This window comes from Ovis aries, chromosome X (assembly GCF_016772045.2).
Source record: "Ovis aries strain OAR_USU_Benz2616 breed Rambouillet chromosome X, ARS-UI_Ramb_v3.0, whole genome shotgun sequence".
Classification (NCBI taxonomy): Eukaryota; Metazoa; Chordata; class Mammalia; order Artiodactyla; family Bovidae; genus Ovis; species Ovis aries.
In genome coordinates this window covers 4,869,623-4,883,915 of record NC_056080.1, presented here as the reverse complement: position 1 = coordinate 4,883,915, position 14,293 = coordinate 4,869,623, and positions in this window count along the sequence as shown.

The window sequence follows — 14,293 nt, the reverse complement described above, 5'->3', positions numbered from 1 at the left end:
CAGTCCAAGGGACTCTCAAGAGTCTTCTCCAACACCATAGTTCAAAAGTATCAATTCTTCAGTGCTTAGTTTTCTTTATAGTCCAACTCTCACATCCATACATGACCACTGGAAAAACCATAGCCTTGACTAGATGAACCTTTGTTGGCAAAATAATGTCTCTGCTTTTTAATATGCTATCTAGGTTGGTCGTAACTTTCTTTCCAAAGAGTAACTGTCTTTTAATTTCATGGCTGCAATCACCATCTGCAATGATTTTGGAGCCCAGAAAAATAAAGTCAGTCACTGTTTCCACTGTTTCCCCATCTATCTGCCATGAAGTGATGGGACCGGATACCATGATCTTAGTTTTCTGAATGTTGATCTTTAAGCCAACTTTTTCACTCTCCTCTTTCACTTTTATCAGAGGCTCTTTAGTTCTTCACTTTCTGCCATAAGGGTGGTGTCATCTGCAGATCTGAGGTTATTGATATTTCTCTTGGCAATCTTGATTCCATCTTGTGCTTCCTCCAGCCCAGCGTTTCTCATTCCAATCCCAAAGAAAGGCAATGCCAAAGAATGCTCAAACAACTGCACAATTGCACTCATCTCACATGCTAGTAAAGTAATGCTTAAAATTCTCCAAGCCAGGCTTCAGCAATATGTGAACCATGAACTTCCAGATGTTCAAGCTGGTTTTAGAAAAGGTAAAGGAACCAGAGATCAAATTGCCAACATCCGCTGGATCATTGAAAAAGCAAGAGAGTTCCAGAAAAACATCGATTTCTGCTTTATTGACTATGCCAAAGCCTCAACTGTGGGATGACAATAAACTGTGGACAATTCTGAAAGAGGTGGGCATACCAGATCACCTGACCTGCCTCTTGAGAAACCTGTATGCAGGTCAGGAAGCAACAGTTAGAACTGGACATGGAACAACAGACTGGTTCCAAATAGGAAAAGGAGTACGTCAAGGCTGTATACTGTCACCCTGCTTATTTAACTTCTATGCAGAGTACATCATGAGAAACGCTGGGCTGGAGGAAGCACAAGCTGGAATCAAAGAGCAGTGGATGTTAGGATTTGCAGGGCTTGGACATTCCAATTATCAAGGGCGCAGCACACAGTTCAGCCCCCTCCATGGTATTTGAGCTGTATAGAGTCAACAAGACCTAACAAACACTCAAGAGATAGAACTTATTCCAAGGGAAGGTGAAAGCTCATAGATATGGTCCAAAGCCTGGGGAAAAGTAATCCAAGACCTAAGAGGTATTTAAAAGAACAGAAGCAAAATGCAAAGGAGACAGGGAAATATATATGCCTCTGAAGGCAGAGTTCCAGAGAAGAGCAAGAAAGCCTTCCTCAGTAATCAATGCAAAGAAACAGGAAAAGAACAGAATGGGAAAAGACTACACATCTCTTCAAGAAAATCAGAGAGACTATGGGAACATTTCATGCAAAGATGGGCACAATAAAGGACAGGGATGATAAAGACTTTGCTGAAGCAGAAGAGATTAAGAAGAGGTAGCAAAAATACACAGAACAGTTGTACAAAAGAGGTCTTAATGACCCAGGTAACCATGATGGTGTGGTCACCCACCCAGAGCCAGACATCTTGGAATGCAGAGTCAAATGGGCCTTAGAAAGCATCACTACGAACAAAGCTAGTGGAGGTGATGGAATCCCAGTTGAGCTATTTCAAATCCTGAAAGACGATGCTGTGAAAGTGCTGCACTTAACATGCCAGCAAATTTGGAAAACTCAGTGGCCACAGGCCTGGAAAAGGTCCGTTTTCATTTCAATCTGAAAGAAAGGCAGTGCCAAAGAATGCTCAAACTACCACACACTTGCACTCATCTCACATACTAGCAAAGTAATGCTCAAAATTCTCCAAGCCAGGCTTCAACAGTAGATGAACCATGAACTTCCAGATGTTCAAGCTGGATTTAGAAAAGGCAGAGGAACTAGAGATCAAATGGCCAGCATCCATTGAATCATAGAAAAAGCAAGAGAATTCCAGAAAAATATCTGCTTCACTGACCACGCCAAAGCCTTTGACTGTGTGGATCACAACAAACTGTGGAAAGTTCTTAAAGAGACAAGAATACCAGACCTTACCTGCCTAAGAAAACTATATTCAGGTCAAGAAGCAACAGTTAGAAATGGACATGGAACAACAAATTGGTTCCAAGTTGAGCAAGGAGTACGTCAAGGCTATATACTGTCACTGAGCTTATTTAACTTATATAGAGAGTACATCAGGAGAAATGCTGGGCAGGATGAAGCACAAGCTGGAATCAAGATTGCAGGGAGAGTATCAATAACCTCAGATCTGCAGATGACACCACCCTTATGGCAGAAAGTGAAGAAGAACTAAAAAACTTCTTGATGGAAATGAAAGAAGAGAGTGAAAAAGCTGGCTCAAAACTCAACATTTAAAAACCTAAGATTATGGTACCAGGTTTTATCACTTCATTGCAAATAGATGAAGGGAAATGGAAACAGTGATAGACTTTATTTTGGGGGGCTCCAAAATCACTGCAGACAGTGGCTACAGCTATGAAATTAAAAGATGCTTGCTCCTTGGAAAAAAAAGCTATAAGAAACCTAGCCAGTGTATTAAAAACAAAAACATCACTTTACCAAGAAAGGTCTGTAGGGTCAAAGCTATGGTTTTTCCAGTGGTCATGTACGGAATGTGAGTAGGACCATAAAGAAGACTAAGCATCAAAGAACTGATGCTTTTGAATTGTGGTGTTGGAGAAGACTCTTGAGCATCCTTGGACTGCAAGGAGATGACACAGGTCAATCCTAAAGGAAGTCAACCCTGAATATACATTGGAAGGACTGATGCGGAAGCTGAGGCTCTGATATTTTTGGCCATCGGATGCAAACAGCCAACTCATTGGAAAAGACGCTGATGCTGGAAAGGATTGAGGACTGGAAAAGAAGGGGTTGGCAGAGGATGAGATGGTTAGATGGCATCACTGACTGAGTGGACATGAGCAAACGCCAAGACAGTGAAGGACAGAGAAGCCTGGTGTGCTGCAGTCCATGAGGACACAGAGAGTCAGACACGATTGAGCAACTGACCAACAACAAAGTCATATTTAATAGAATGAATGTTTCAGTTCCTACGTAGACACAGCTTCCAAATGGGTTAGAAGTGGCCAGTGAGAAAAGCATGCGTGATGAATATCTCCATGGCTTTGGTGATTGTAACAAAGACCAAGGGCCATGTTTGAATTAACTTAAATATTAAGAAAACAATTACAACAGTGGGGAATGTGTGTCCTGGACAGCATATTCCCGTTTGACCTCAAGATATAAAGGAAAATAAATCTTCCTGACCTTGAAATATCGGATGTATATTGTGATTTCTCATTCACTCTAAAGGTCGAGCGTCCAGAGTCTCTTAAGCATCTCCTAAAACAATTAAAATGACAAAATGCCACGAAAGCTCAGCCCTGCCAAGCAGGATATTGAAGATGACTTCAACGACCAAGGTCTTAAGGAGGAACAACCATTGGTTCATGACGTGTTACGCCAACATAACGATCCTATAAAAAGCGTCACAATTCGCATCCTCTCCAACCACTGGGACACCCTCAGCCTCAAAAGAAAGTCTACAAGTGACACGAGATGAAGGTTCTGTTCCTGACTCTTCTCCTTGGTCTGATTTGTTCCTCCCAAGAAGAGGAAGGTGAGCAAAGTCTCTCAGAGGTACCAGGGATGGTCTGATCTGGGAGGAGGTCTTGGGTGTGTGTGTGTGTGTGTGTGTGTGTGTGTGTGTATTCCTTTTGTGGTTTTGCTATGTGGCTCAATCAGAAACTTGCATCCCTCCAACTGATCATTGCTCCATTTCCTGGCTCTACGCCTGTTCCACTTGGTCTTTGCATCACCTCTACTGTGTATTAATTGGCTCTTGAGCATTTTTCCTGCTCTTCTCACATGGAAAGAGGATCAGTCAAACAGCAGTTGGAGCTCTTGCATTTGACATCAGAGCTCAAACTCTCTCAGAAATGTCTTAATTCCTTCTTTCACTCTGACTTCAGTTTTACATTATTCTATGAATCCTGCTTTGATCCTTCGAGTTAGACAACATAAGCTGCTTTGCATGAGGGAAGAGGAACTCATGAAGAATGATGCTTGATGAAAGAAAAAGACAAGGACTAAAATTTCTAAGGGGAATTTTTGCTCTCAGCTTTCAGGAAAATGGAGAGTCCTGTACATTGTATTCAGTGATAAAGAGCGTCCATTTGGGGTTTTCCCTTGTTAAACTTGAAATTGATGATAAAAAGGGCACAATAAAGATCGACGTTTTGTTGAGTAAGTAAAAATCACCCAGAAGGAAAACAGCTGTAAACCCCAAGCCTGAGGGAGGGTGTGTCTCCCCCGTCTGCAGGGAGCTCTCTGTATGATGTTGAGAGCATGACCCCATGAGCTGTGGGGCTGACCAGGGTCTCTGAGCTGGGGGTGCAGTTCCTCTGTGAGCCCCTGGGGTAAGTCCTGGAATCTTTCATCACCACTGAGTTTACTAAAGACTCACAGCCCCAAGGACCACTCAGGGAATGTCCATTACACTAGAGATGGTTTACTAAGAACATGCAAACTCGGGTATGCATATGGAGGAATAAAAACACTAAGAAAAAAACAAGTAATATTTCTCCTTGGAGTGATTTGTTTATAGACATATGAATATAGAAATATATATAATATATATGCATGTATTGATAGTATACCTGGATCAATTACAACCACATGTACTGATACAGACTCATACACACACACACACACACACACACACACACACACACACACACACACACTCTACCCTAGGAAACATACCTGTTTGTTTTCACTAAATTTTTAAAGATTATCTATCATCTTACTCTTTGCTGATGTTTTGTTTTTAAGTTTTTGAGGTTTATGTTTGAATTTTCACATGGCTGCTTTTTCAGAAGCTAGCTTTACTAAAGTGTACAGGCATGTTAAGTCACTCAGTCGTTGTTCAACTGTGTGAAAACCCTCTGTACTGTAGCCCTCCCAAGCTCCTGTCTCCACGGGATCCTCCAGGCAAGAATACTGGAGTGGGTTGCTATGCCCTTCTCCAGCGGATCTTTCTGACCCAGGGATGGAACCCGGGTCTCTTATGTCTCCTGCTGTGGCAGGTGGGTTCTTACCACTAGCACCACTTGGGAAGCCCCTTACTGAAGTGTCTTTATGTGTAATTATATGCACATTTGTGGAGGGCATAGTTCAAAGCATTTAGACAGGTGCACACCCTCTTCAGGACCTCCACAGTCTAGATACAAAATTCCTCCATCTCTGCCAAAAATCTGTTTTTTCTTGCCATTAATGTCTCCTCCTTGAGCCGCAGATAACGATGGATCTGGTTATGCTCTCCCGTTCTAGAACCTCAGACAGCAAGATTATGCACCTTGCATCATTTTCTGCCAGCTTAAACACTCAGCAGAATGGTTACAATTTTATCTCAGTGTCTGCATATACAGGGAGTCACATTTCTCAAGCCAAGTGAAAGGACGTTGTTTGCACATAAAAAGTTGGGTATATTTTTCATGTAATAGAAAGTGGTTTTGTTTGTACTTTTTAGGTGGTTTGAGTAAGTTCAATTTATCAAAAACAGTGAACACAATTCACTGTGGATATTGTTTTCAAAGGTGTTTGTTCGATAATGAATCTAATTGTTTTTGTTGGGTTGTTTTGCTTTTAATATTGGGTTCATGTGCATGCTTCCTCTGTACCAAATACACCCTTTATCACATATGGATGATATGAAATCAAAGTCTTTTTTCTTATACAGTTGACAATATATGCAGGCATGTGTATTAAGTCCCGTCAGTCATGCCCGACTCTTTGTGACCCCATGGACTGTAGCCCGCCAGGCTCCGCTGTCCATGGGATTTTCCAGGCAAGAATACTGGAGTGGATAGCCATCTCCTTCTCCAGGGGATGTTCCTGACCCAGGATCAAACTTGGGTCTCCTGTATTGAGGGGGATTTTTTACCCTCTAACCCACTGCAGAAGCCCTGACAATATATACCTTCTTATATTCAGTTCAGTTCAGTTCAGTTCAGTTCAGTTGCTCAGTTGTGTCTGACTCCTGTGACCCCATGAATCGCAGCACGCCAGGCCTCCCTGTCCATCGCCAACTCCCGGAGTTCACTCAGACTCACGTCCATCGAGTCAGTGATGCCATCCAGCCATCTCATCCTCGGTTGTCCCCTTCTCCTCCTGCCCTCAATCCCTCCCAGCATCAGAGTCTTTTCCAATGAGTCAACTCTTCGCATGAGGTGGCCAAAGTACTGGAGTTTCTGCTTTAGCATCATTCCTTCCAAAGAAATCCCAGGGCTGATCTCCTTTAGAATGGACTGGTTGGATCTCCTTGCAGTCCAAGGGACTCTCAAGAGTCTTCTTACATTGCGTATACATAACTTCCTTAGGGCATATAAGCATGCTATGTGTGCTTGTGTGTTTGCTTGTGTGTGTTTATGTGTCAATGTGTGTACATCCATACATGTATCTTTCAGTGTTTAAGCCTCTGTACGGGGTTATGACGGAAGAAAAGTGTGTTTGCTGAGAAAACGAAACACTGTAAGGTTTTCCTATCATATCCTCTAATGAACAGTGTCAGGGTTTGATGCTAAAGCTGAAACTCCAGTCCTTTGGCCACCTCATGCGAAGAGTTGACTCATTGGAAAAGACTCTGCTGCTGGGAGGGATTGGGGGCAGGAGGAGAAGGGGACGACAGAGGATGAGATGGCTGGATGGCATCACCGACTCGATAGACATGAGTCTGAGTGAACTGCGGGAGTTGGTGATGGGCAGGGAGGCCTGGCGTCCTGTGATTCATGGGGTCGCAAAGAGCTGGACACGACTGAGCGACTGAACTGAACTGAGAGCCCCAGTGTCTGTCATGATGGCTACATGTCAAGTTTCCAGGAAGTATATATGTATTTTTTAAAAGGTGGATTCTTTTCATTTCTTCCTCTAACTCTAGATTTCTCCATGCTCATTTGGCTTTAAACATGACTTGCTTTGTCTTGGCGGTTAATTATGGAACTACTGCTCAGATTTAATATGTAGACGAGCCATCCTTGTCACTTGACAGTTACTTGGTCTTAGCGAATGTATTTCTTCTCTTTTGAAGGTCACATTTCTCGCAGGCACTAAGGTGACACCTCACTCTTAATCTTTGGGGAGAATCAAAGAAAATCCTAGTTATAGCTCATATTTTCATTACTTAGATCAATCACCATGAATATTTATTGTTTTAAGGTTGAATGGAAACTGGAAAAAAATGCATAGACGACAACATTTATGTTGTTTACTCTAAGTATGAGAGTTTCACTGCTCAGAGTATGTTTGGGTGGAAATCTTGGTGCAGCCTCCGTCTATAACCCCCACACCTGAATTCTACTCCTAGTAACAATCGGAGGGGTGAGCAGGCTCTGGTCCCTAAGATTTCCAAGCACTATACTTTGTCATGAGATAAGGGTTCAAACACACAGCTTGGAGGTCTCCTCCCAACTGTGAGTGTTACTCATTGAGCATAACCATGTGTAGACCTGTATTTCACATCATACTCATAGGACTTAAAACATTCTTATGAACTCATGTCTCAAGGGTCTGTCTTGAGTCTGCATGTCAGTGTCTTTTACATTTTTAAATTTTACTTATTTTTAAAAAATTTATTTATTTATTTTTTACTTTACAATACTGTATTGGTTTTGCCATACATTGACATGAATCTGCCAATTTTACTTATTTTTAATTGAAGAATAATTGCCTACAGTATTGAGTTGGTTTCTGCCAAACATCAACATGAATACCTTTTAAAAACAACCTTATAACATCTGAATTCATTGAAGGTATGTGTGGTGGATGAATTTGAACCCAAGGAAATAACCCTGAGTTCAACCGTAAAGGCAGCTCTCATTCAAAGCCACGAGGATGCTGGCTAAGATTTATATTCCTAAATTCTTTATAACGGCCCTAAACTACCTTCCTAATTTTACATGGGCTCATGAGTACATATCTGACGACAATTTAAGAGTCTTAGGTCAATTGTATGAAAGAAAAGTGAAAGTGAAGTCGCTCAGTTGTGTCCGATTCTTTGCGACCCCACAAACTGTAGCCCACCAGGCTCCTCCGTCCATGGGATTTTCCAGGCAAGAGTACTGGAGTGGGCTGCCATTTCCTTCTCCAAGGGATCTTCCAGACCCAGGGATCGAACCTGGGTCTCCTGCACTGCAGTCAGATGCTTTTACCGTCTGAGCCACCAGGGAAGCCCGATTGTATGAAAAGGTGGGATTAAAAGTCTTGCCTGCTTCCCTTGCTGTCGTAAAAACTACAGGATTCATCTCACCCATGTAGTGAGGCACAGATCAACACATGATGCGCCATTGCCAATATTCTCAATTTGCGACCATAAATCTAACTGATAATAAATTAAAGCAGAGATGTATATTTGTATCTTGTCTCTCTCTCATTTTGGTACAAATGAACTCAGAATCAGTTAAGCTTCCGACAGTGCTCTGGTGCTATGAGTTGTCAACCAGTTTGCATTCGGCAGGGAGACACGATTTGTTGGAATATTGGGTATGTATGATGTTCTAATATTCACGTCAACATGGTCATGTAACATTTCCATTGTCAGGACTTTTATCCCTAAAATAAGGATATGGTGATAGTATCAATTATGCAATCTCCAGGACCTTGGACTTTATGTGCACTGAGTTAAATTCCGGAACTTAATCTCCCAAGAAAGATGAGTTTGTAGGGGTGGAAGTATCAGATCATCAGTCAGTTCAGTTCAGTTCAGTCGCTCAGTCGTGTTCAACTCTTTGCGACCCCATGAACCACAGCACGCCAGGTCTCCCTGTCCATCACCAACTCCTGGAGTTCATTCAAACCCATGTCCATTGAGTTGGTGATGCCGTTCAACCATCTCATCCTCTGTCATCCCCTTCTTCTCCTGCCTTCAATCTTTCTCAGCATCAGGGTCTTTTCAAATGAGTCAGCTCTTCACAGCAGGTGGCCAAAGTATTGGAATTTCAGCTTCAACATCGGTCCTTCCAATGATCATCAGACGTTTCTAAAAAATTTCCACCTATTGACATTTAAGCAGGAACAAATTGAGTTTTACTAGAAATAGATTTTACTTTTAAAATATTTTTAATAGAGGAAATTACAATACTTAGTTGGTTTCTTTCTTTTTTTTTTTTTTTTTACACTTTAATTAACTTCAAGCCATGGCTGTGATGCGGCTACTCTCAATTTCCTCAGTTTATACCAGTTTCCCAATACACTCTAAGTGCTGAAACAGAAACTTGTACAATAAATCTTTGTCTTGTTCAATTTCTCAAGTGCTTTGTTCTTATAAACACTGACATCACCCCACTTAGCTACACAGAAGCATTGAGAGGTGTGAACACCATTGGAACAACATGTGTCGATTTTGGGTAGAATGGTGGTTATTTAAAGAATACATCATCTTCAATTATCATGTACGACTGATAATGTGGGTCAGGCGAGAACCCTGTTTGCTTCTTATTTGGATCCAGAACAAGACAGGAATGGAGGTACAGATACTAGGAAGTTGGGAAAGAAGCAAGTTGGTTTCCCACTGTGAGGCATGGAGCCCCAAATTCATGGAGCTCCTGAGAGTCTTTGGGGTCCTGCTGATGATGTTGGTGGGGGGAGATCTATGTACAGAGCTGGACAGGGCTTAATTCTTAAGACAGACAGCAGACATCGGCGTCATGAGAAATGGTAACCGTTTGAGGCTTAATTTATAACAAGGGATGATCTGACTTGCACGCTCAACTTTTTGTTCTGTATTCAGAAAAATTTCTCTGGGTTCTAAGGGGCAAAATTCTGCTTTCTGTGTGGTGTATTCCAGTGAAAGTGAATGTTGAAGAGGAATCCTTGGCGATATTCAATGAGCTGATAGACAAGAACAAGATTGAAGAGAAAGATATTGTGAATTTCATTGAAAGTGGTGATGGAATCATACTTTTTCCTTAATAGATCATTCACTCGATCTGATCTGTAAACATGCTATCAAGAAACAAATCAATTTGCTTAAAATTTCTTTCTCCATAAAAACTAATTCATTACTTAAAAAAAAAATGGTCTTAGAAATAGTGGGGAATGGTAATAATCGGTGGATATTTTTTTCCTGTCCTTTTGATCTTCCCCCAGGGGACTGTCCTCCCTGTACCCAAGAGACTTCAACAACCTCAGAGTAAGTCTCTTTCTGATAACATTCTACTGAATAAATTAATAAGGACACCCGGTGATTTCACACCTGCCAAATGCTGTAGGTAACGATTATTTGACTCAATAACTTACATTCTATCACTGGAGAATTTTGTCTCTTACATTAGGTACTTTCTCTTCTCTGGAGCCATATTACATTGCAAACAGGTTGGTTGATTCATGCTGAGAAGCTTTGGTGAGAAAGCTTTATCCTGCAGGAATCTTGCAGACCTGACTCATCACAGAGAAGAAGAAATCCCCACAAGTTGGTGGAAACTTAGTGTCCCCATCAGTCCTGACCCCGTGGTTGTCCACACACATCCCTCCTCCAGCAGAACTGGGATTAGAGAGAGCTCAGGATTTCTGCAAAACCAGGGTTTAATGTCGCATGGGCCTGACAAAACCAGTAACGGCCCTTCCGACCACACTGTCTGAAATGTGCATTTGGTTTAAATCCCTCCTCACGAGAAGATTTTCTTAAAGTGGGATCTTTAAAATTTCTCAACTAAGACAGCCTCAGAAAATGACACTGATCTAGCCTAATGTGTAGCTTTTAGTTTTCTGTTGGGAAAGAAAAATAACACACAAGAAAAGCAAAAGAAAACACTGGCTTCCAGATGAATGTGATAAGGAAGATATAGTGCATATATTTAATGGAATATTACTCAGCCATTAAAAAAAGCATGACATCATTCCATTCACAGCAACGTGGATGGACCTAGGGATTGTCATACTGAGTGAAGTCAGAAAGAGAAAGACAAATATCATATGGTATCAGTTATGCGTGGAACCTCAAATATATCATGAAACAATTTATTTACAACAGAGAAAAAGACACACAGATACAGAAAACAAACACGGTTGCCTGGTGAGAGGATGTTGGGAAGAGAAGGATTGGGAGTTTGGAGTTAGGAGATACAAACTATTATATACAGGGTGGATAGACAACAAGGTCATACTGTATAGAACAGGGAACTATACGCAATACTCTGCAAATAACCTAAATGGGAAAAGAATACAAAAGAAATAGATATTAATATATATTCACATAAACTAATCAGGTTGCTATAGCCCTGAAAGTAATACAAAGTTGTTAATGAACTGTGCTGCAATACAAAATAAAAATTAAAAGTTAACTCTTGAAGACCCCAAAAAGAAAATTCATGCGATTACAGGCATGTGGTCCAATCACAGAGCCTAAACATGCACTCTGAAATCATAGCTCCTACAATCCACCCCCAATAGGAAAGGTCACCCCATATGTACATCCTGGGGAAAAATTCCACAGGGACCCCCACCTACATCAGAGATGTGGAGTAGTGAGGTCTGCCAGGATTCAGACATTGGATCAGCTCCCAGCTCCTGTACCCTGCACAGCCTACTGCCTGAGGCTCACCCCTGCCAGTCATCACACAATCGACTCTACTAAACCTTTGCTCCTGTTTCGCTCACCTACAGAAAGAGTCCCTGAGACCAGACAAATCCTAGTCTCCATGGAATCAAGATCCACAATACGAAGACGACTTTCCTGGTTCCTGAGTAACACGATCCTTCTCTCCTCACACTCACACTCCCTCTCCCATCTCGTCTCTCCTGGCCACTAATCACGTCCTGCTTGGTGGTGTTTGATTTCTGAAGGTTTAAATAAATTGGTTTAATATACAGCTGAGTCTCCTGTGTGTGGACCAAAAGCCCCCATTTTACAGTACACAAATATGCACATTAAATTTAATTATAGGGAAATATATGCCTATAATAGGATAGGAGTTCCATCAGAGACAATTCTGGGAAGAAGTAAAAGGAGATTCTCTAGAGGTGTCCAGTGGGGAAGGAGATGAAGGACTAAGCCATCCTGGGACAGGGTTGTTGACCCTCTTACTGTTGTGGAAGGGGGCAGGCTGGTCAAGAACAATGTCCCTGGAAAGCATCTCTTGGATCATAGGGGAAGAACTTGTGTTCCCTTCTCTGAGCTTCATAGAGAGTGTAACAAGCCAAGGGCCACAACAGGAAAAGTGCCTATTTTGACAGCACCTCACTTCTGTAATTGAACTGAAGCCCTGATTTTACTTAAGGACTTAGATCACTAGCAATCAGAGGTGGCCGGGATCTGAGCCTTGGTGAATTCATAGCAACAGGAAGTCAGGGCAGTGCTTGTAGGAACAAGATGATTGACAGCTAGACCGGAAGCTGTAACTGTTCACGACATCTAAAGACAGCTTTCCAGCCTCTTATGCTTCAGAGGGCAGCGGATGGTAGTGCTTCCAAGGAGAGGCCATTCCCACGGTCCTGGGGAGAGCACGCAGATCAGCTATCCAGGGTGCTCGAGGTGTTTATAATCTGAAACATCAACCATCCTCTAGATACAGAATATTCCAGGGGTTGGGGCAAAGCAAGCAGATTTGGTCCAAGAGCTGGGAAAGGAATATTAGACCTCAGTGATATTTAACAGAATCAATGTTTTAGCTCCTATATAGACACGACCTCCAAGTGGGCTACAGCTGGCCAAAGTCAAAGGCACCGATCATCAATGTTTCCATGGGTTAGTTGGTAGTAACAGAGGTCAAGGGCAATATTCAAGTTTTCCCACGTGTATAGCAGAGTGTATGCTGTTGGACTTTGGACTCTGGTCTTCACAGGTGGTCTAGAAATGCTGGACTGGATGAGTGGATTAAAAAAATAGGCAACTGAGCACTAATTAAGATGGGGAATCTCTTAGGTAATATTGAAAGGAAGACCTGGCATAAATATGTCAAAAATTTGAAGTACACACATATGGATTTATGTATATTCATATACACATAATATACATATATATGTATGACTTGTGTATTTGTGATGCCAATATTAATATGGAAAAACCAAATCATCACATCAAATGCAACAGATACAATCATGAGGAAGCTATAAACAGATTTATATTACCGGAAATAACACTTCTGATGAAATGCACACATTACTTGGAAGATGTGTTACTAATTTTGACATTGACAAAAAAAAAACCCCAGAACTTTTACTGTCTTTAATCCACTAAAGAAATTGAGTTGAATGTTTGATAAATTTTCAGGGTTGCTGCTGCTGCTGCTAAGTTGCTTCAGTCGTGTCCGACTCTGTGCAACCCCATAGAAGGTCTCCCACCAGGCTCCCCCGTCCCTGGGATTCTCCAGGTAAGTACACTGGAGTGGGTTGCCATTTCCTTCTCCAATGCATGAAAGTGAAAAGTGAAAGTGAAGTCACCCAGTTGAGCCCAACTCTTGGCTCCTCCATGAACTACAGCCTACCAGACTCCTCCATCCATGGGATTTTCCAGGCAAGAGTACTGGAGTGGGGTGCCATTTCAGGGCTAGAAGATTGAGTTAGAAATTTTCTAAGGAGAAATACCACTAAACTGACAGAAAGTCACCCACAGACACATGATCGTGACTTCATATCAAAGTATTTTCATTTCTAATTTCATCCTCAATCTTTTAGACAGAATTAAAGACTTTCACTTTTCACTTTCATGCATTGGAGAAGGAAATGGCAACCCACTCCAGTGTTCTTGCCTGGAGAATCCCAGGGATGGGTGAGCCTGGTGGGCTGCCATCTATGGGGTTGCACAGAGTCGGACACAGCTGAAGTGACTTAGCAGCAAAGACTTCCAACAGGTTTTGTTAAGTCCTATATACCCAGAGAAAACATTAATTCCAAAATGTACATGTACTGCAATACACAGCAGCAGTATTTCTAATAGACATGGACATGGAAGCAACATGAATATCCCCCAACAGAGGAATGGATAAAGATATACTTGTTGTTTTTGTTTACCCACTAACTTGTGTCTGACTCTTGGCCACCCCACGGACTATACCTCTCCAGGCTTCTCTGTTCATGGGATTTCCCAGGCAAGAATCCGGGACGTACACAATGGAATACAATGCAGCCACGTGCAGAGATGTGGATGGACCTACCGAGTGTCATAGAGTGGGACGTATGTCCGAAAGTGAAACACAAATTCAGTATCTAACTTATGTGTATGGAATCTATTAACAGA